At 39.4% G+C, this 22,572-nt stretch overlaps 2 protein-coding genes across 3 annotated transcripts in view; one reads left to right on the top strand and one right to left on the bottom strand.

Annotated features, from left to right (window-relative positions):
- Positions 1-22,572, top strand: part of LOC145450199 (sodium/calcium exchanger 3-like) — a 162,573-nt gene that overhangs the window by 9,552 nt on the left and 130,449 nt on the right. The gene's annotated exons all lie outside the window — the stretch shown is intronic.
- Positions 1-22,572, bottom strand: part of LOC145450212 (cysteine desulfurase-like) — a 191,960-nt gene that overhangs the window by 72,976 nt on the left and 96,412 nt on the right. The gene's annotated exons all lie outside the window — the stretch shown is intronic.

Raw genomic sequence — 22,572 nt, 5'->3', positions numbered from 1 at the left:
GTATTTCTGCGAAGGGTGTTTTTATGCTATGGGCTATCCTCAAGAAAATTGGGAGCAGGGTTGTAATGACTCGAGTCATGAATCGACTCGAGTAGCGATTTTTCGTTGACTTGACTTGACTCTACTCGAGTCAATTTGTGTATTGATTCGACTTCCAGACCTACTTGAGTCATCGCGCATGACTCCACAGTTCACACATTCTACGTGACTTATGCAAGTTTCTTGTATCAGGACCGAAAATGGAAAAATAGGCTGTCTTTTATCTGTTTGCATTAAACTGTTTAAAGTGAGAAAAATCAGTACATTATGAATTCGACACCTTCGATACTACCTGAGAGTGAGTGAACCTGTTTTGAACTCGATACAGAACAGTAAACTCTATGACTTGGCCTCGGACTCGAGTCTTAACACTATGAATCGGACCCGACCCGTTGCTCCCTGACTTGGAATCGGCCTTGACTCGGTGGTGAAGTGAAAATGACTCGACTTGACTCGAATCGATGCGATAAAAGGCAAATTGACTTGTGACTCGGAAGTCCGAATCCAGTGACTTGGTTACAACCCTTATTGGGAGGTTCAGTAAAATAGCGTTGGATGGAATTGGTGAATGGGATTATGATAGGCTTACCATATTTCGGAAATGAAAAAAGAGGACACTTTTTCAGAAATTTCAGACAAGCAAAACTGGAGAAGAATTCTCAAAAACAGGTAAATTTCACCCGCTTCATGATCGGTTGACTAAAAAAAAAAAAAAAAAAAAAAAAAAGGTCATCACTTCCGCTCAGAGCTCAATAACACGTTTTTCACTCCACATTGCTAGGTGGATGACTAGAAAAAAAAGGTCTTCTTTTCGCTCAGAGCTGAAATCACCACTTTTCCCTCCGAAATACCCGCCGGAGCTTCACTTCTGCGCTAATTTACGGCATATCACTCGCAATTTCCTCTAAATCTGACCTAAATTTTCAAAAAAGAGGACAAAATCTCAAAAAAGAGGACAAAAGGGCGTCCTCCGAGGACACTTTCAAAAAAGTCAAAAAAGAGGACAAATCCTCTTAAAAGAGGACGTATGGTAAGCCTAGATTATGATGAATAATACGGAAACATATACCTGGAATATTCGAGTAGGCCGTGCACAAATCTTGTGCCCCTTGCATTTTCCTAAATACTAGAAGCGTCAGCAAAGCTTATTTTATGTTAGCGCGAGAGCATTCCATAACGTTACGCAGGCTCGCTGCCTACATGACGTTCACAATAAGTTATTGGCTAGCGCGTTTGTAAATATGCCAATAACGTTTGCAAGGAGGCGATGTCGTTGCAAGAATACCGCGAGCCCGTAATTTGCCTCGCATATGGATATTAATTGCTTACTTGTCGCCGTTTCAATCAGCCAAGCGTACGATTACATTGGTCTCTCTGTGATGTCCTGACACCAGCACTCAGCATTCTAATCGGGTGTTACGTGTCCCACTGTCCACCCTCTTCAAACGGAGAGAAAGTGAAACACTGATTCTCGGATTGTTCATTTCGTCTTATCACTATTAAGGTACGATCAACAAATAGCCTTTACTGTATAGGCTTTGATTACGTGGATAAATATAAATCAGTGTTCGTGCACCAAGCCATTAATATATCAAATTACTACAACATTCTAAAAAACAGCTGTATTGGCTGATCAAAAACTCTTGACAACAGCAATACAAACACTGTAGATAAAAGAACGCACGCGAAGTAATTGACAACGCAGCGACCGAAGTGACTGATGATTACTAGGGCAAGTTTTTGTTGCAGTAAAAACCTGAGAAAGTTGCATTTATTTTTTTAATTTCAACAAAAGTTGCAGAAGTCGCATTTTGACCGCATTTTACTCGGTTGACTAAACAAAAGGTCAATTTTGCGGCTCAGCTCCCGAAATACCCGTAAAAGCGTTACTTCGGTGCTGATTTACGGTGTTTCAGTCGAATTCGGCCGTGTCCCCACCAAAATCGAAAATACTTTCATGAAAAATCGAGAAAGTTGCAAAATGTTGCAAAAAGTTGCATGACAAAAATGGGCAAAAGTTGCAAAAAGTTGCACTATAAGATTCCTTCAAACAGCTTAAAACAGCATTCTACATATCTTACGAATATTTAGGAAGCTGCCGGAAGCTGTAAATAAAAGTTGCAAAAGTTGCAAAAACTTGCCCTAATGATTACCGTTTATGATTACTAACGAATAAAAATGATTGATTAGTTTGGTGCAAATGGTGCCACTATTCTATAGAATTCAATCTAAGGTTTGAGCTGCGTCTGTACATGAAGAAACTTTATATAGCCGCGGTTTATTCTGTCTTATAACCTGGCATTCAATTGACCTGATTGTGCTTGATGACTTCAGTTTAACGTAAGTCGTAACGTATACGAAACATCCCTCTTACCCAAGCGGTATTTGTTTATGGAATTCATACTAATTCAAGTATAGAGGGGATCACGATGTTATTTTAGGTAATAACAAACTATATACTATAAATATCGGAAACATCCTGAATTGCTAAACTAGATTAATTGCATATTATTTGCTTAGGTTGTGCGAAGCAAGTGTCGAGTAGTATTAATTTGCCTGTACGAACTTAATAACCATCTGAATTTGGCACCTGATATTGTAACAAGTCAATATCATGTCTCGTGGGATGGTGGTGTTACGGATTATCCTGCATGTTCAACAACAAATAAAATTGAGACTTTATTTATTAGCATAACAAGACTCGATTTATTAGGCTTATCCATGACCCTGCTCCTCCAAAATGGCTTTTGACGAACTCGAGATGATACATAGAGTTCAGTTATCGGTCAAGAAATGGACAGGCCTGGTCTTGAACTGAGAATAACAGGGTACGAGTTCCATGTAATTCTCTGAACTATTTTTCGCGGGGATGCCGTTGACATGAATAATGAAATACGATTCATGAAATCGAGAAATTTCGAGATACGGGAGGCAAAATGGAGACTGCTAAACAGAAAAATGGTTAAGAATACTCCAATCCTATATCCACGGTATATAATGCATATTGCGTTTGCTGACTTTATCCTAGTTATATGTGTTTGCTGATCGGTACGTCCGGAATCCAGATTGCGATTGTAGGGCTTCGTGGCCGAAGGATAAATGATAAATCCGTAAGAGATTGTTGTTAAGAATTCATCACATATCCCAGAGAATCTCCCATACTTCTCCATGGTAAGACATGCCATGACCAGGACATGCTCCTTTTACAATCTTCTATGTATTCTGAAAAGTGAAACGTCGCCATTAACCTATTGAAATGTCGATTGTGATTGAGATATATACCATTTTCTACTTCTGGCTATAGCTCCTGGTAAAGACTGATATCGGTTTTAAAAGATAGTTATTTTATTCTCGTAAAAATAATAGCATACATTTCGAATGGTTCTGTCGACCGGAAAGCACAAGTGAACGAGTATATGGCGTCTTCATATCATTCAAAATGACTGATTCTTGGTAGGGTTCCAATGACAATCTTATTTAGTTCCATTGCCTCGAATATTACGTGGGTTGTGGACCAAATTTTCGTACCTTATGCAATAATTTTTAAATGCACCAATGAACTATTTGTTCCTCAGCCTATAGGACAATTAGTTGTGCGTTTCGATCAAAATCTCCGTGGAACTTGCCGAATAGAAACGCTCTCACGTGGCATATGTGCTTTGACAAGAGCTGTCATTTTGGGCGTTCGGGATTAAATTGAAATTATGAACGCACCGCTTGTTTTAAACACATTCACGAGCTCCCTAAATTGGCTTAGGTGGCGTGTAAATGGGATTGGACTTAACGCCCGATATGTATGATACTATTTCATTCGTATTGAACAAATTTGAAATAGATAATGCGCAAACGCCAGCCGCATATTTCATGTCACGCAGGATCAGGTAACCGACAAGTCCGAATTAATGAATATAATGTTCTGTTTGGTTTCCGATGCGAAAAGGTGCATCTTAGACAGTGCACCGCCGCATATAAAATCTGTATTCTGCTGCACACATTAATCAACGGTATTACGGGCTCGGCTATATACGGCCCTCGCCTATAATTAGTACTTATGAGGATGAAATGTACGCAGTTGATGTGCGTGGAGTTCATGGATGTATTTAATGAATAGCCTATCTATGTGAATGAATGAAAGTCTTCTGAAGATAATTTGGCTGATCAACGAACTGCAGGATTTCTTTTACATTTCGACTATATAAGATATTGTTAAATGCACCAATAAAAAGACAACCGTTTTCTGATGTATATAGCTCGTCAATATTACTTCCTTCTTTACATTCTCGCAAATTACAAATCAACCCCGAGTTATAGACAGAATCGAACTGAAGCACGTACCGTAAGCCACATATACATTTGTACCGCTGCATTCCGAAAACTATTGTCTTATTATAGCCGTCAAGCCGTGCTATGTCCAAACATTGTGTGTTGTACTTCTAAGCTTGATTTTCGATGCCTCTTCAGCATGTAATAACAGGTCCGTAATGTAACCCACCGGGATAATCCGATTCCTCTAACATCGCTCCTCGGTTTTAGAGATAATTCGGTGAATATCTAAGAGGATTTTGTGTTGTGGCTATAAATTGCCATCCAATGAAGATAAACTTCTTATCACGACTTAAGAAAATCAGTCATTTCTGTCGACATGGAGGATCAAACAATGATGCAAATTCAAGTTATCTCGATTCAGGGTTTCCTCTGGTGCGTAACCCGGTATCTTATTTGTAACCGGTGGCACCGTATGTGAAGGATGATATCAACTATTTCCTATTAGATAGGCCGACGACACACTGTGGACCACATATGCAATGTTCTGCTACGCAAATATATCATGGATTGGATAACGTAATAATGAAATTGTATTTAATCTGATTAAAACAAAACAATATCGGCTCACATTTCGACAGTTGGAAGGTCACCGATGTTGCTTAAACCCTGAATATTGGATTGGTCGGTTATCGGTCGACCACTAAGCATGCATTGCCCTGCTGCTCTTCCAGCAAATATCTTGACGCATTATTTACTTTTTTAGCAGAAAAATGAAAGAAGAAAAGATTAGCTTCTACACTAATTGGTTACGTTTGTTTGCGATTGTATTTAAACGAGCTCGAATGAATTTAGGCCTAAATAACTATTAACGGATATATTTTGTAGACGCCGAGTTAATGTTTGTAAATCCGTAAATCTCACGGTGTAGAATTACACCCGAGATACTTTGCCCGTCGTTATCAAGGCGCAGTTTATCTGATCTCTCATTGGGAGTTTACTTAACTTATTTCACTCCATAGAAAATCTCTCTGCGCAAGATATCGCCTCCTATAGGTCTTCCTATGTGGGGCTATCTATGCGTCCCCTAATCCACATCCTATATACTTCGGACGAAGTCATTTGCAATGGAGCGCTCAAGAGATAATGGTTTTAATGTTGTTCTTTCAAAATGGACCCCACATTGTTCAGGCGATGACTTCATCGGGGTATACTGTGCAGGGACCGAACAGAATATGAGGATTGAACAGCCTGTTTGAATTAGAGAGTCCTTTTAGTCGTTATTTGTGATTGTAGCTGATCTGCACAGTTAATTTTGTAAGTAGGGGAGACCGGGGACAAATGTAACTAGGGGCAAATGTAACAATCGACCTCACCGCTAGTAGGGTGGATAAATCGCCTTGATATTTTGCGTGCGCATGTGGTAGTTATCTCTCCTAACATATCTGAAGTTACGTTGAGATACGACGCGACACTACGAAATAATTTGAAAAAAACGAAATTTTGGACATCTGAGTAAATATTTTCTGATCTGGAATAATTTGTTCAGACGAATATTACCTCAAGTGGTTACAACGTAATATATGTACCTGGAACAATGTTACCACAGTCTACCTTGATGATCGAAAACCTAGGACTTGCATCGCCGGAAAGGTACCATACTGAGACACTAATCATGGTCGAGCGTGTCAGGGGCAAACGTAACACTCTGTTACTTTTGCCCCGTTACAACATCTTGTCAATGCTGAATATCTTTGTTCATATGTTGGTATAACCATTTATCTACTGCAGATGAATCTTGAAACAGCCAGAAGTTCAATACCAGAACAGATACCACCTTGCCATACCAATTCTATCATGATCATCTGTCGGAATGGCCATACAGCAGTGGTGATGTGAATCTTACGGTTCGGTTATTTCCGTGATTCTGCCACCCTTTCTCATGTTGATCGACTTTTGGTGTGTCAACCTTAAATGGTCACTTAAGAACTTGCCCATGAATGAATCCTCATCCTCTGCCTTTGAGCATGGCCCAATAACATTTTGTCATTTGTTGTGAACAATTACTATTAATTTCGTACAGAACAGGAGAATGCCATTAGCTTTGACTCCACAAAATGTTGTGTCCTCGTTTTGCTACACTATCATCGGCGCATTCAACCAAAATATTTTAGCCAGTTCAGTTTCGCACCTTCGCAGGTGACCCAATGCCCAACCCATTGTGAACGCTGAGCAACAGCACCTTGGTAGAAGATGCCTTATATATGTGGGGAGATGATGGAATGAATGTGGTTCTTGTACACTTTGAGCTCATGAAGAAGGCACGAAGGGTGATATTGTATTTAAATGCCAAACCGCTATGGGGCGTAGCCTGGAAGCGTTCAAACTTCTATTTCTTTAGTTTGATGCAATAATACAAGTTGTGGTCCCGTTTTCGTTGTTCATTTTGTTGTTTTCACTTACAAATAACACTGTTATAATTGCCCCGCATGGGTGGTACAATTGCCCCTGGGTACGGGGCGATTGTAACATTTGAGCGGCGACTTTCGCGACCCAAAATTTCCATGATTGAGTGTTGATTGAGCTCCATTTTATTTTCTATATAAACTATCGAGTTGTTGGCTTCCTTATATAAAACTTTGGAACTGAAATTTCCATGAGAACAACACGTAATGTTGGAAAATCCAAAAAGTGTTACAATTGTCCCCGGTCTCCCCTAGTTATAGTATTGAATTACTTTTATATACGTGGTGATGTCACAATTTTTTAAAATGCGATTACCTTACTCAATTAAGAATATAAATAATCATAGGACACTTTTATATTATCATAAAAAGTTAGTTTACCGAAATTGATAATAGCTAATTCTGTAAATCTTGTTCTGTTGACTCGAATCCCGCATTACCCACTTTTTACGATACTTCTGTGGTGTTGACTTACAAAATAGTCATTTTTCATAATTAACTTCCACGCAACTAGTCGTCTATCTTTTAGGCCGAAATTTAACGTCTTTAGTGGTCTTTTGGGCCACTGTAGGTTAAAAAGGAGGATGAATTGTCAAAAAGGATGACATTTCTTCAAAAAGGAGGAGAAATCCTCCTAAAGGTGGACGCATGGTAACCCTACTGTTATTGGAAATTTGATAAATTATGATGAATTACCGATGGTACAGGCATTAGTCGTGCCTAGGCTACAATATGGTCAGTAATGAATAGTACTTGCAGAGTGATCCAAGTGCAAGTTTTACCCAGCTCTTCTTTGATGACTTACATTCCTATCGAGACGGGTCATTATGACAAGCTCCTATGGTTCCAGCTTTACCACTGATTTAGCAGAAACTATCTGCAAAATCCCGTTGTTATATATTTTGTATTGTTTTCGCCTCGTCTGTCCTGGTATTTCATCTCTTGGTATTATTTTAATAATATCATTATTTCGTAGCACTTTTTTCCATAATTTCGATATATCTCTATTTGTACTTGTAATCAGAAAGGTATTACTGTTGATTTGAGTGTGTAACTTGCGAATCTACAGCCGAATCAGAATGTATACCTAATGTTTTAGGCCACACTTCCAGAATGTCGAAGATTTTTCGGACTTGCGTAAAATAAATCGACTCGCCATCCACAGTCTGAAAGCTTTGCAACTGTTACCTGATGTATCTATATTTGAATGGCGTTGGGGAAATTCCACGTTTAATTGTACACGAATTCAAAGCAGTTCATAGTGACTGACAACAAAACTACGCGCCTAATGATATAATTCTTGCTATTATTGCCTTCGCTACACAACCGCGAGACCAGGTGTGCGCTTGGCAAAATTAATCGATTTTGTTATCGTTTAATACGAATGATTTTCTTAATTGCAATAAAAAGTACATATGATGACGATGTGGAGAATTCACTCATGCTTCTGCGTTTTCGCATGTTCGATTTGTTGCAGTTGTTGATCGTTTCTGATACGGTGATAGACCGCTGTTTAATTATAAGGATGATTGGTTTTCTAAGCGGGTCACACAACCAACAGTCATAAGGCCCACGTATGTCAGAATACCTTGCAGCAATTGGCGTCACTTGCTGCGTTCCGTGCATCACATTTGTATAACATTGGCGCCCGGATTTTCCAGCTAGGCGCCATTTTGGTGCTGCCAAATTAAAAATACCGAAATCCCTTATTCTATTGGCATGCATCGCTACTTAGAAATAGCGAAGATGTTGATGTAAGAAATAACTGTGTGCGCTATTTCCCTGACACGGGCCTCTTATGAGATGAGCTTTTGTAAGTACGGGTTGTGGGAAAATCTTATTGTGCCCGCAAGTGTGCGTTCAAGTTCGTATGTGCGGTTACGTATCTTTAATACAATAATTGCAGCTTTTATTTCTGCCATAATATTGTCTAATATGAAAATGACAAGGTTTTATCGACGTCACAAACAGATCACGTAACGCGGCGAATAAATAATGCGATGTGGGTCAAGCAGATCATCTATTATATGCGTTTTGTCCAAAGCTGATCTTCTTGAAAAATTTATCCTCAACCCAATGTATATGCAGTACCAAACTGCTGACATTTACTATGTATTGGCATATCTGAAATCAAACGGCGCGTTCTTAATGTCGCAGGCGGTCTCGACAGCGTTTCCTGTCCTGTCTCAGTAAGTTATACTTATACTGTGAAGCTTGGAGTTTTTTCTCTTTCTGAGTACTCCAATGACGGCTTATGATCGACAGATCGTCTACTTCAGAAGCGACTCTCTCCCTCCATTCCTAAGCACAGAATTGAATGTGAGATAACAATGTCAATAGCATTTCTAATCGACACAGTAACACAACTTTACTCGAAAGCAATGGCATTTAGTCGTTACTTCACAACCGCAGATTTTCGGGTCATTATATAATCCAATGTCTTAACCAGGATTATGTATAGTAGAACCTGGCAATATTGTGATGAATTAAGATATATGTCTTGATAGACGAAGGTTTGTGGAAATGACAGTTCTTTATGATGTTGAAATTTGTATTTTCCGAATTTCTCGCTTTGGCACTTCGATAAACAATCAAAACCTGTTATGAGAAATCAAACAGCATTTATAACCATACTAATCAAGCTTCAGAATCATATTATATTAGCCGTACCTCTGTTTTGTTTTTTGACGGTTTTCTGATTCTGGACAGATTCCTTTGGATTGAAAATTCCGTCAAACAGCATTTATAACCATACTAATTGTGATCAAGCTTCAGAATCATATTATATTAGCCGGATCATGCACCAACGCTGTCTTTTATATACTATGATTGTTTTATTTGTATAGCTTTACCTAACTTGCTTCTAAAAGAGATGTACATTACTTGATATTAATTTATGAATGAAGCTACATCTCTATCCGAAGCTGGATTTGGGAATGCATTGACATATGGGAAATTATATCATAATAGTTATCGCGGTGGTTGTTATTATCAGTTGACGCATTGTTGATAGTACAAGCATGAACGACGCGCCATGCGGTGTTGACCTTGACTTGTAGTAAAGCTAAATCCATTCGAAAGTACATATCGGTTCACGGATAGCTTAAAATATTCACGATACCGCAAGATGTGAACCTATAACAACGCTTATCCGAATATGCAACCTTAAGCACCGCGCGACACAGTTGCTCTTACAGAATTTATTATTGTTTTAGGAAACTTGAATTTATGCTTCCACGCGTCGTATCTTTTTATCATTATCAAGTGTCTATTTCATTAAACCTGTTGGTATGAATCACTGCATAGGAAATCACTTGATGCGTTGAGACATCTACCATCATACCGACCCTCCATTGCATGTAAACAAATGATATTTCGTTATCATTTCCACTCAGATTCACAAGCCTTTCGTAGAACCAGTACACTTGTAATTCCCCGCCAATTATATACTTTCGCGAACCAATAACGTGTTTTGAGTTGCAATTGCAATTGAAAACAGTCATGGTGGCCTATAACCATGGATACGGCCGAATCGAAACTGTATTTTTGGCGTGGTATTGTCGCGCTGAAACATGACTTGAACGTTGTCAGTTCGAAATGCTGGATTGAAAAACTTGAATTGTGACAATAGAGTCAGTTCGTATTCATACTGCACTGTGAACATGTGTACATATTTATCTTTGGTGGCAAAATGTTAATAATCACAAACCCCCAGTGGTTAAACTTAGCTTGTCAAGTAAACAGTGCGTTACTCTAACTATAGAAAGTGACTTATTGCTTCAACGTAGTCGTCGCGTAAAATGATATAGCACTATTCAAGCATCATTTTAGTCAGATCTAAATGAGACACGTGATATCTCAGATATCATTGGTGACTTTTGTTGAAGTAGGATTAGAGCACAAATGAACGGCATTACGTAGATTCTGGCTTATAATAACCGGCTCCGCATCTCTGCGGTCTGCAAAAATGATGACTGCAATAGCAATTTACAGCCTCATCATCGGTTAGCTATATACACCATTACACTAAATGTATAGAGGTGGCCAAAGTATAGTCATCGTTGGTACTCCAGTGGGAGTAAAAGTAACGTAGACTACTTCAAATGGAAGTATAAAATGATGATTTGAAAGAAATCAAGCATCAGTTGCTTCAAAAAGTTGGTTTGGTCGTAACTTCGCATATACTTTTAGTAGCCGACCGAAGGTGCCTGATTCGGAATTGCCTGGTGCCATCATCACAACTACCCCAAAAGGAAATATGCCACTACAAATTGATGCGATTTCTCAAAATATATTCAGTTACCTTGATTCACCCAGTCGTTGTGACAATATCACTCAAAAACGTGATGGAAACATATCCTGAAACTGCTTTCTACATTACAAAATGCAAAGTCTAAAAAGTGACTAGATTTGCCTGAAAACTGTTAGGTACAATTGATAGTAGTCAAGATGCAACCGCTTGTGTAAGTAGTGCAAGTATAGGTAAGACCTACTTAAGTACTTCGTTGCTAACTATCTATTACTAACGTTTGATACGTGCTTCTGTTCGCAATCTTACTGTCCATGCGCTCATATTAGTGTATGTTTGGAAATATCACATGGAATTCATGTACTTTTGTCTCTAAAATAATGTGCTATTCGGAATGCAACATTATAGCTATGAAATCCACAAAGTCATACTCGCAAATACGGCGGTAATTATACTATTGTGTCTTGTTCGAGCCAATAACGTTTCTGAGTACAAACATTAATTAACGGTTACGATCACGGTGGCCAAATCTCAGTGACTGCGTATACAACATCCCGTACGTTATTGGAAGTCTCAACAAGAGTCGCAATCACGCGTGATATCATATTGCTTTTGTCCATATAGTTGGTTTTGAATGTTATACTGACTTTACGGCGGATCTGCACTACGTCGTTCCCATGTGTTAATCGATCCATATCCGCCTTATATTTTCCATGTTGCATGGAACAAATATTCTCGTGGTATAGTTATCGAGTGTTGACATATCATAGCTAGGGCTGGGCAAAATCGAGTACCTGGGTGATTCGATTCTGAATCACGTATTATGCTTCTAGTCGACTCGAGTATTCGAGTATCACTCATCATGACGTCACAGCAAACTGTACTATGTCAAAGTTCAAATATGTACCTTTTATGCCACCACAAAGAACATAATGCCTTTTATCCGTTACATTTGACATACTTCGGTATTTTTTCGACTATGCCGATTTCATTGCACTTCTTGACAATGCTGTGGGATGATCATGACTTTGGAAATGTGTTATTTCCAGTAACGTTCGTAGCTTTGTACTATGTCTCGGATGCTGCAACACGGTCAATCAAGGTATCAAGGCTCCCTCAGTGCAAAATAGTATCAAAACTATAATTCTCGTTAGCAAATTAACTTTCAGTTGCGAAGAGCGTATATTTTCACTACTCGAAAAAATTGTCTTATACTACTCGACTCGAATCATTAAAATGAATACTCGATTCAGATTCGAGTACTCGAATCATTGTGCCCAGCCCTAAATTCGTAGCATTTCGACGCGGACCTTGGACAATTTAGACATTACACCATTGATCTTTCTCCGCGGGCGAACCTCTGTTGGCGGACTTGCAATATGGCACCCACTCTGAATTTCTATCAGATTCATACGTTCTGCAAACGTCACTTCTCTGTCTATGTCAGTGGTTCTCAACCTGGGGGGGGGGCGAATGCGTGAAAGCATCTGAAGGGGGCGCGAAGAAGCGGTCAACTGAAAAAAATTTCGCGCTCTGCGCGATTTACATCCAATTCTGGCGTGTTTCTCTATATATAGACGTAATTTTATATTTTTAAATTCTCTCATCAACAGCCATAACCTTCCATGCCATCAAACAATCTGTTGGGGTTGCTAGCATCCTGGTTGGATTTTGTGATATGACGATAAGGTGGGTGCGAAATTTATCGCTATCATAAAGGGGGGCGTGTCTAAAAAAAGATTGAGAACCACTGGTCTATGTGCTGTGGGGATAAGATATATAAGTAAGCAGCAGATTGCTATACACACGGTGTTGCGGTTTTCTATATTATCCGGAATAAAATATGCTACGGTCCCACGGAGTTTATTTTTATTATAGTATTATCAAGATCATTATGTGAATTGGACCGGTGATTGTAACATATTAGACTAGGTCGGCAATTGTTTACCTTTCTTCGTTCACAATCCGAGCAATTGTCTCGACAGCTGGATCAGAAACACTCGGGTATAAAATCTGCCGTCACGTTATAATTTTAGCCGTATCGTATATCGACATATAGTCTATTTTGTACGGTAATATCGTACCTTGCTGCTATACTTACCGCGCATGGGCGTAGCCATTCTGCTAACGAGCGGAATGTGTTAATGCCTGAATGTGTTAATACAGTTGGGCAGAACAATTTTCAACTGTCGAATTATTATACTAATCATCGACTTTCTGTTGCGTATATCAGGTCTACTATGAAGTACCGACTTTTATTCCGGGCCACCGCCTAGCTCGGTGCCGGTACTGGGTTTTCAACTTCATTGATTGTCAGTTACAAACTGCTGTGACTTCAGCAATCCGATTATCAGTTACTCGTGATGTTTACGTTTCGAAGGCGGGTGTCGAAGAAGCGATGTCATTGCGGCATATCCACTTCCAACAATTTCTGCCTGCTAAGTCCTTTCATAAAAACACACAGCGAGAAGGCAGCCACAAATCCATTTCAATATTTTGGCAATACTTTCGCCATGTTCTTCATCCACCATTTTGAAAATTGGTTAAAAAATCAGTGCTTAGAATGGCGCATAACATTGCCACGTGACACATCATATGCATGGGATAATGGTCAAGCCAAGCAAATTATAAAAAATTGTTGTCCATTCGAGTTCGCAGCAAACCAGCTTTTCTCTTTCATTCGACGTTGGTATGTGTATCGTCGACCTGGTTTTGATGGCGGGGCAATGCGAAGCGTATGCTTTGCAAGCTATGCTAAATGTCCATGCGTTGGCCGATGGCCATAGATAGATCGGATCCCTTAACTTACGCCATATGTGTGCAATGTTTGTGTATGGTATGACTTTTTCTTATAATCATGAATAAGTTCCTGTCAAATTTAGCGCTATGCAACTATGTAGGCCTATAGTTGATGCAGCAGAGTTTTTTTTTAATCTCCTGGTCTTTGTCTTTAATTTTTATTGCAGCTTGTAGTCTTAGGTCATTTTCTCCAAGACAACGAATCATTATAATGACCATAGGCCTTCGGAAGCTTTTCGTGCATCTTTCATTCTCGCGCTCTTCCACCCATTGCGCTCTTTTGCGTCCATATGTCTTGGCCAACGGCGCCAGTCGCTATACCCACCAATAGCGGTGGTTTCGCTACAACTGTTTCTCCTGGTACATGATACGCATTGGTGTATACTTCAATTTTTTCTGGATTATAAAATCTTCTTCCCATATGTAATTCTATATATTCTGGACTATGCCACGATCTAGTGCTGTGTCACACCTGTGATTTCGCATTCATTGGTCCATGGGAAAACGTATTGACGAAGTTGTCTTATTACTGAAGCGCGTCCATTTGAGAAATTTCTTCTGACATATTGAACTTGAACACGTCTCTGGATCAGTGACGGGGTGAAAATATTAGACTCGAAGACCTGTAGTTTCAACACGGACTATTGATATAACTGACTTATTCTGAACGGGATTGTTCCATGTGTAATAAACTGTGAAGAAAATAGGCAAGGGTGGCGATTCCGAGGCGTTTTTATCAGACCGAATCGACCATTCCCCCTCTTCCATTCGTACATTTTTCTCACCATGAGCAAATGCGTTTTTGATACCGAATAGGACCAGGCGATCGTCGTATCATAGATAGGTAGCACCGCGGCAGGTATATACGCGCATATGATGGATTTCCCCTGAGTGATTCTTGTCACCTGATTGATTTACAAGCACACGACCAATGGAGCATGTCATTCGTTCGCTTCCGCTTGTTTGAACTCCTGGGGTAAGCCGCGTTTGTCATGGACCTGTGATTCGACGAACTCAATGGAGACAGTGTCGGTCTCTCCACGCCTTATTTAGGTCTGTTTTGATCAGGGTCTATCATCGCATCAACATTTTACACACGACTAACTACAGCTAAAAATGCACAACGATCATGATAATTACGATCGAAGCGAAATAAATATTTGTCACTTAGTATTTCACGACATTCTTGATTTCTAGCGACTGTACCGTGAAATTTGGGAGGAATAGGATGTTCTACCATTTTTTCCGTTTTCTAGCCGCCTTTCAAGACGATATAGTGCCCGTAATGGCTCCGGCTTTCTGGGGCGTATAAACGATCGCCTAACGAAATGTCGGAGTGTGATCTGGTCTGAAATGTTGCAAGACGTATAGGTATAGTAGGACTTAGTGCGGAGCGGATCGATAAATACTCTGGTCCTACTCCAATCCTGTTTTCAACGCTCTGCTCCGACTCCGGTCCTACTCCTAGGCCGGATACTAGAATTATTCGTGACCCGGTCCGAAAAACTCCGATAATAATTTCTACTCACAGGATGGTATTGAATATGGATTGAAACAATGCAAACAGGAAGTTAGAAACTCAAAGATCTTATCTAAAGTAATTTCGCCGACTCGGACTTAGCAATTAGCTTGTGGTTTATTTCCTAGAACGTTTCACTTTAACTGTTGATTCGAGAGGGGAACAGGGTAAGGCTGTCATATTCTTAGTAAAAAGTACTGATCCGGCTCCGATCCGACTCCGGCCGTATCAGAGAAAGTGCTGATCCGGCTCCGGTGCATCTGCTCCGCCCTGGTAGGATTGTGAACCCTCTTCCATCTTCAATCAGTTGAGATCTCTTGAAAAGAACGTTATTTGCCGCAGCTGGAGACCACCAGAGGGTTAAATAGCTCAGTACGTCAGCATTAGACTCTCTGTGAATCCTGTGTGAAGTTCGGTTTTATTCATAAATGAAAACCAACAAGTTTTTGTTTTGAAGTGCATCTCGTTCACGCCTTTTTACAGCTGGCCACAAGACGAGGGTTCTCGTATATTGCCCTTGCCTTTCAACGACGTGCAAGAGCCATTCCCGCTCGCCCCGAGTTCTGTCAATCAAACTCTGGCTGTATAACTGACTTTGAATCGCATTCGACCGTCAGCTCCATCAGCTCGCGAGAATCGTCGAGTGGTCTTGTTCCATTGTGAATACGGGCTTATTCTCGGAGCTGAAGAGCCTGTCGAGTGATTGCTTCGGAATGTAAAGTCGGGAATATATATATATATCAATATTCTATTCTATTACAAACGTGGGTGACAGCGGTGCGGTGTCGTGGTGTCTGGCTCGTGATGCGGTGCCTGGGCTGCAGATTTTTTCTCTGTGTTTGACACCTGTCTTTCTCAATCGGATTACTGTGTATACTCTGTAGCGCTATGCGCGACTGCAAGACACATTATGGGCGGGGTTGATACAAACCAGTATATTTATGTGTCGTTTATAAGCCTCCATCCTGAAAGTCGCAGTCGCCGACACATGTTCACCGGACAACGCGAAGCATATGCTACCACAAGGAATGTGCCAAGATGTTCATAATCCGATGACTCTTTTCTGGGCATAGGGTAGGGGCAAATCATCATTTGCCTGCATCGAATGCGCTTAAGACATGTCGAGTCAACAGGCTTGAGCTGCATATAGCTTCATATAGCACTCTACTACAAATTGGTGGTCAAAACAGCGGTGATCTAGTATCATGGTAATGGTATGAGTGTATAGAGTAGTAGCGCTTTATTGAAGCTGGATGACACTATGGGTTACTTTGTATTGGTTTGAAAGTGACACAACATCAGTATTCATAAATATTTTTTGACACTCGAACTTGTAAAACATGGATTACAACGGTGGCTGGACGACGACGCTGACAGGGTCAATCGCAATGAGTCACTGATCAGAACTTGTACTTGATATTGTCTAACGACAAAGGATCCATATTAACACAGTAAAGTCGCCACAAATCAAATGCGGTTTATAGTAAAAACATGTTGTAATGTTGCTATATTGAAAACCAAAAGTTCAGTCGCACTTATTTCAATAACTGGCATCCGGATTTCATGGATTTGATTACGTGAAGCCGCCGGTATAACCCACTTATCCTGTGACATGAAGATGGATGTTAGCGTGATTACAATGATATTATCCAGGATTTGGATATTCTCGGCGTATTACGGCGGCATCGTGCGGTGTACCGGTCATCATTTGCTGAAATGTCAAGCATTGGTTTATGTAGTAGAATGTTGCGTCGGTATCCTCATTCCGTATCAAAGGTTTCATGATTCATACTAGGCTGCACGTTATTGCGTTTTTCATTTTTTTTGCCATTCCAGCGAAAATCTGACGGACGCCATAAAGATATATCTCTTCATTGCTATTAAGTTTAATTAAGTGCGACGTTTCGTTTGGAATTTATGACACAAAGGACGTACCGGTACAAATTGTGACTGCGGAAATATCAGCGATATCCGCTCTTTCTCAAATTTCTTGCCTAACACGTTATATTTGTTACGATGGCCCCGGAGATTTAACGGAATATCCGCAACCACTGTATACTGCGATTGACAGAGTCACCAATGTGATGTCTGCAGTAAGGAGCAGATCATACATATCATATTATTATAATGAAACTATCATTCCTAGATTTAATTCCACCGTTTGCCATGCGCCGTCGCCAACAACTTTCTGTGCAACAATTATTCACGAACCACAGATATTACAAATGACATGATCACCGATTTTCGTTATTATTGAAGTCGGGTCGTACACATAGGCCAAGGAATTGTTGATATCTGCTGCTACAGACCGCACTCTATACAATACACACATTCGCCTATGTATAATCGTCTCATGCCAGCATATTGCACGATGCTTCTTCGAGTTTAAATCCACTACATTCCCACCCTACTAAACTAGTATTTATATTGTTAATCCAATGCCACCACTATTAAACAGCGTATCATATCGCAATTAATGCATCCCGACAAATTGTGCAAGCCGGGCAATTCTTCCTTTTGAGATTCTGTACCGCTGTGCTCGGTTTTCAATATCTTGATCGACTTAGTGCTACGTAATCTGGGATTGGTAACCATGTGCATTTATTGAATTACGTTATCGAAATCTTTCCCGAGTGCATTGCACAATGTGGGAACCGTCGTAAGCCGAAATCAAATCCAAAGAAACCTCAGCTGCCCGCTCGAAGCACATGTAGCGTGGAAATACGTCCGCCTTTATCTGACCACTTGGATTTTACAGTAAATTGAGATATGGCATGATCAGTGCATTTTGCAGTCCATCTCGTTTATTTCTATAGGCATTACTCGCCAATGAGGTTAGTTTATCCGTGGATGTGACTTACTTGACCCTTCCTTTCAGTGCTGAATTTGAGCGGTGAGAATGGTGCTCAACTTTCAAATGGTTACCATGATTTTACTTATCGATACAGACCATGGAACCACAACACCTACCCGGTTTCGTAACTCATCAATATCTTAAAACCGCGATTCTGTTGGATGCGGACTGATCATTCTTGGATATGAAATATTCAAACGCGCCACTCAAATCCATATAAGCCGTATGGGAGATTGTACAAATCTGTCACTTTCGAAAGCTTTTGAGACCGTGCTAACGTAACAGATAATCCCAAGTGATGTAGAACCGGGCGATTGGTTTCCATTTATTCCGTTTCCGTAAACTTACTTTTTGATGCTTCTCCAAATCACTTGTAATGAATAGGGCTGGGCGAAATCGAGTACCTGAGTGATTCGATTCTGAATCACGTAAAATGCTTCGAGTCGAGTCGAGTATTCGAGTATCACTCATTATGACGTCATAACATAATATAGTAGGCCTATGTCAAGGATCAAATGAATACCTTTTATGCCAACCAATGATATATTTAGGTATATATACTTAGGTATATGATCTACTATACTTAGGCATTTTTTAGACCATATTGATTTCATTGCACTTTGTGACAATGTGGTGGGATGACCAGGACTTCGGAAATGTGTTACTTTCGCTAACGTGCGTAGCTTTGTACTATATGTTTCGTACGTTGCGATGCGGCCAATCGAGGTTTCAAGGGTTCCACAGTGGAAATAGTATCGAAGCTACAATTCTTGTCGATAAATTATCTTTCAGTGGAGAGGAGCGTGTAATTTCATTACTCGAAAAAATCGTCTTTTACTACTCGACTCGAATCATTAAAATTAATACTCGATTCAGAATCGAGTACTCGAATCATTATGCCCAGCCCTAGTAATGAAGTGTGGGAGCAGCGTAATACGCTTATCCTTTATTACATGCACACCGTTTTGAAAGGACGATATTAGTCTTTCCGAATAAAAATTCACATTATCAAGGCTAAGCTCGATAGAGCTATCGCATTTGCAAATCTAATCTACCTAATAACGAATTCTTCTCTCTGAAATGACAGTGACCTACGATCTTGTATCCACATCTTGTATTTGATTCAAAAATCAAGTGCATGTTATTATTTGCTTTCGCGTTTTTGACTTTCACGATACCGAAATAGGAACAACTCACATAGAAACTTCTCGCAAAATCGACATTTGTATGTAATGAAAACGGTTTGTAGAACAATGCTCTTCCGGATTGAATAACAGCGTCTGTTACACAGCATCTACACCACACACGCAAGTACGAAGCTGTCAAATGTTTTTGACATAAGATTCTCGATGCCAGACACAAATATCTGTCTGATACTATTCATCTAAATGTCCGTCCCGTTTATTTTTGATTCCTTTAATGACTTGATCCCCATAATATAATACAAAATCGAATCAAAGCTCTAATTTATATTTCAAGAAGAATTTCAAGTCATACAAAGTGTCATGTGCTATCGGGGGCTGTGCGAATAATTGAGTGGTTGCACTTGAACCAAACCACATGGAAATATTACTACAACAAGTCGTAACTGTTGATTATATAAACCGTCATTTTATAGCAATTCTTAAATGTACCAAATGATGAAAGAAAAATTGAGCTCATTAGACGTTATTGCATTTTACATAGAAAATTGCCTTCCACTGTAAGTATAAGAGTAGCAAGCCACCACTTAATTCTGGCCACCGAAGTCGAATGTGTCGGTCTGAAGTGAAGTTTTAATTGAAAGTTCCACTTTGATAATAATTTGGCTGATGTCCGAGCATCTTTATACAGAGATGGCTCGACTTCACATTATCAGGACAGGAGCAGTTGGTATATCATTTTCTAAACTCAATAATTTAGGCTTCAGAGCTAACTAATTACAGTATATGTTACATCTTAACATAAGGTTTCCTGAAAAATAACAGCTTTTCAGTAACCGCAAATGTTCACAGTGAAGCACCAGTTAGCAGCAGCAGAGTTACTATACAGAAAAGAGCAATGTAAATTTTGATCATTTCTCCTATATGTTTGCTGTTCGGCAAGTGGATTTAATTGGATAGTAAGTATTTGCAAATTCTATGATCTTGACGTGAGATCTCAAACAAAAACTTGAACTGCGAATTGTAGCCGCCGTTAGTGTGGTCGCATACTCTACACTTCTAAATTCGTACTATTTGAATACACAGAAACTAGATCATTCAATAGAAATATAAAACGCAGTAAATTATCATGTTGCAGAATGATTTTCTCTAGAAATATGGGCAATGTCGTCTTAACCTATAAAGGATGAGCTTGCCCTGCACGGCACAATATGACACCACTGTTCACTACACAGTATACTATACTGTATACTACAGTGCAAGTAAACTGAAAATCTCAGACAACATTGCTATAGTTCGTAGTGTCCAGGGTGAAAGGATATCTAATCGATAGGGCGATTTTTTTTGACCTCAAAAAGGGAAGATTTTGACCTAGAAAATCAAAATTTTGACATTTTTGACATTGAAATACTTAATTTTGACCTAATGTATGTAAATTAGGTGTTTTCCCGCAAAATGTTAAAATTTTACAACTTATCTTCATTTCTGGTTGGAACTATTTGTCCTTACGAAGTAGTTTGGCTTGAAAAAAAACTTTTTTGACTTAAAAACTGACAAATTTTGACATTAAAAAACTTAATTTTCGCGAAATCTGGACCTATGAAGAATTCCAGTAGTTACATCACGCATTTGACAAAATTTTGACTCATTTTAAAATGTCAAAAAAAAATCGCCTTACTAATCAGTAAGATTTGTGTTCATATTTCAAATTGATAACTAGCATGCAAGATCGACATTCAAGTTGGTGAAGCTTCCTATACTTCGTTATCCTGATGCAGTTGTCCCTAAGATTTTGGAACAAAATATGAATTGAAAAACAGTGAACCCCAATCGGACTGGCTCATATGTATGCATATGTTGTATATTGTATATCGATGGTTCTAAACCTTTTTTTTAATTCGTCGGCCCCTTGCCACTTTGAAAACATTTCGTGACACACATAGGTCTTGCTTGAAGCATATGAATGGATTAGGTTCTTGTGTCACAACAGTGACATGACATTTGAAGAATATCATGAAATTGGATGGTTTCGAAGCAATTACATAGTCCTTTAAGTTTATGATATTTGTATACATGATAAAATTTATTGCCATTTATAGTTTGTACCATATAGATTTGTAGGCGACCTCACTTGACTCGAGCCATAGGCTTAAAATGACTCGTGACTCGAGACAAATTTGCGAGTCAATTTTTAAGTCGTCAAATATTTTACTACGTAAAGGTCACCCGCTTATATCAAACATATTCATGTTTGAAGTCAGCACATGCATAATTTGATGAATTATAATGCTTTTGTCTCTTCTCCACTGTGTGGGTGGTGACAGGGGTACTTAGCTCAATCATGGTTGGGGTATGTATATACTTACGATAACTAAACACACGCCTGGATTGATTCAAACAATTTTGGCGTTATTAAGATAAGCAGGATACGGAAGCGAGGAATACAATTCGCATTGTATCTGTAATACAACCGTACTATACTTTCATGGATTCCAAAACTTTCAAAATAGCCGTATGTGAGTCACCTCAAAATGTTCCCACCGGTTTAAAACACCTGTTGTATAGGTATGATGCAGTTGACATATGTAATGGATTCTTGCAATGGCGGGTAATTCTAAGATTAAACTATCGAATCTCACAGATTGGCTTAATCGTATGTATACAGTGAGCATTTTCGTAACAGAGGATACCATCTTTACACGAAGTTATAACAAACTTTGAGAATTGAGCATCAAACACGATATATATGACATTCTGGAATTCTGTAAATGAAAAATGATGCGTTGGCTCCAGTAGTGTAGATTTACGTGCTCTATCAAATACTGAACATCTCTTTTCCCGTCCCCGATATTTCAAATCTGTGAACTTAGATTCCCTCTTGGAGATACCAATCCGTTAAATGCAGTTGAGATCATTCAAGCACTCTCCACAATTCCAATCAGGCGGCATTTTATTTACAACAGCTACTAACTGCTCATAACCGCGATCATTATAAATCCCATATGCGAGATCAATTATTGGATATATGGTGAATTAATTAAAATGGCATTTTTCGTTTTCTGTACTCCTAATCCAGGGATTAAACCGATCATTTCTGTTGTTATTAATCCGTAATCTCCGACGACGTCCAATATCATGATGGTGGGACGTATCACGCATTTTCTACCAGCAGGATTTCCAAACGTTCAATAAGATTAAAATTAATACACGCATGACCGACTATAGGACCGTTTTACGACCCC

Source organism: Botryllus schlosseri, chromosome 11, assembly GCF_051294905.1.
Source record: "Botryllus schlosseri isolate E-star chromosome 11, Bs_hap1, whole genome shotgun sequence".
Taxonomy (NCBI): domain Eukaryota; kingdom Metazoa; phylum Chordata; class Ascidiacea; order Stolidobranchia; family Styelidae; genus Botryllus; species Botryllus schlosseri.
Note: the sequence above shows the minus strand (reverse complement) of the source record. Positions and strands in the feature narration are given on the sequence as shown.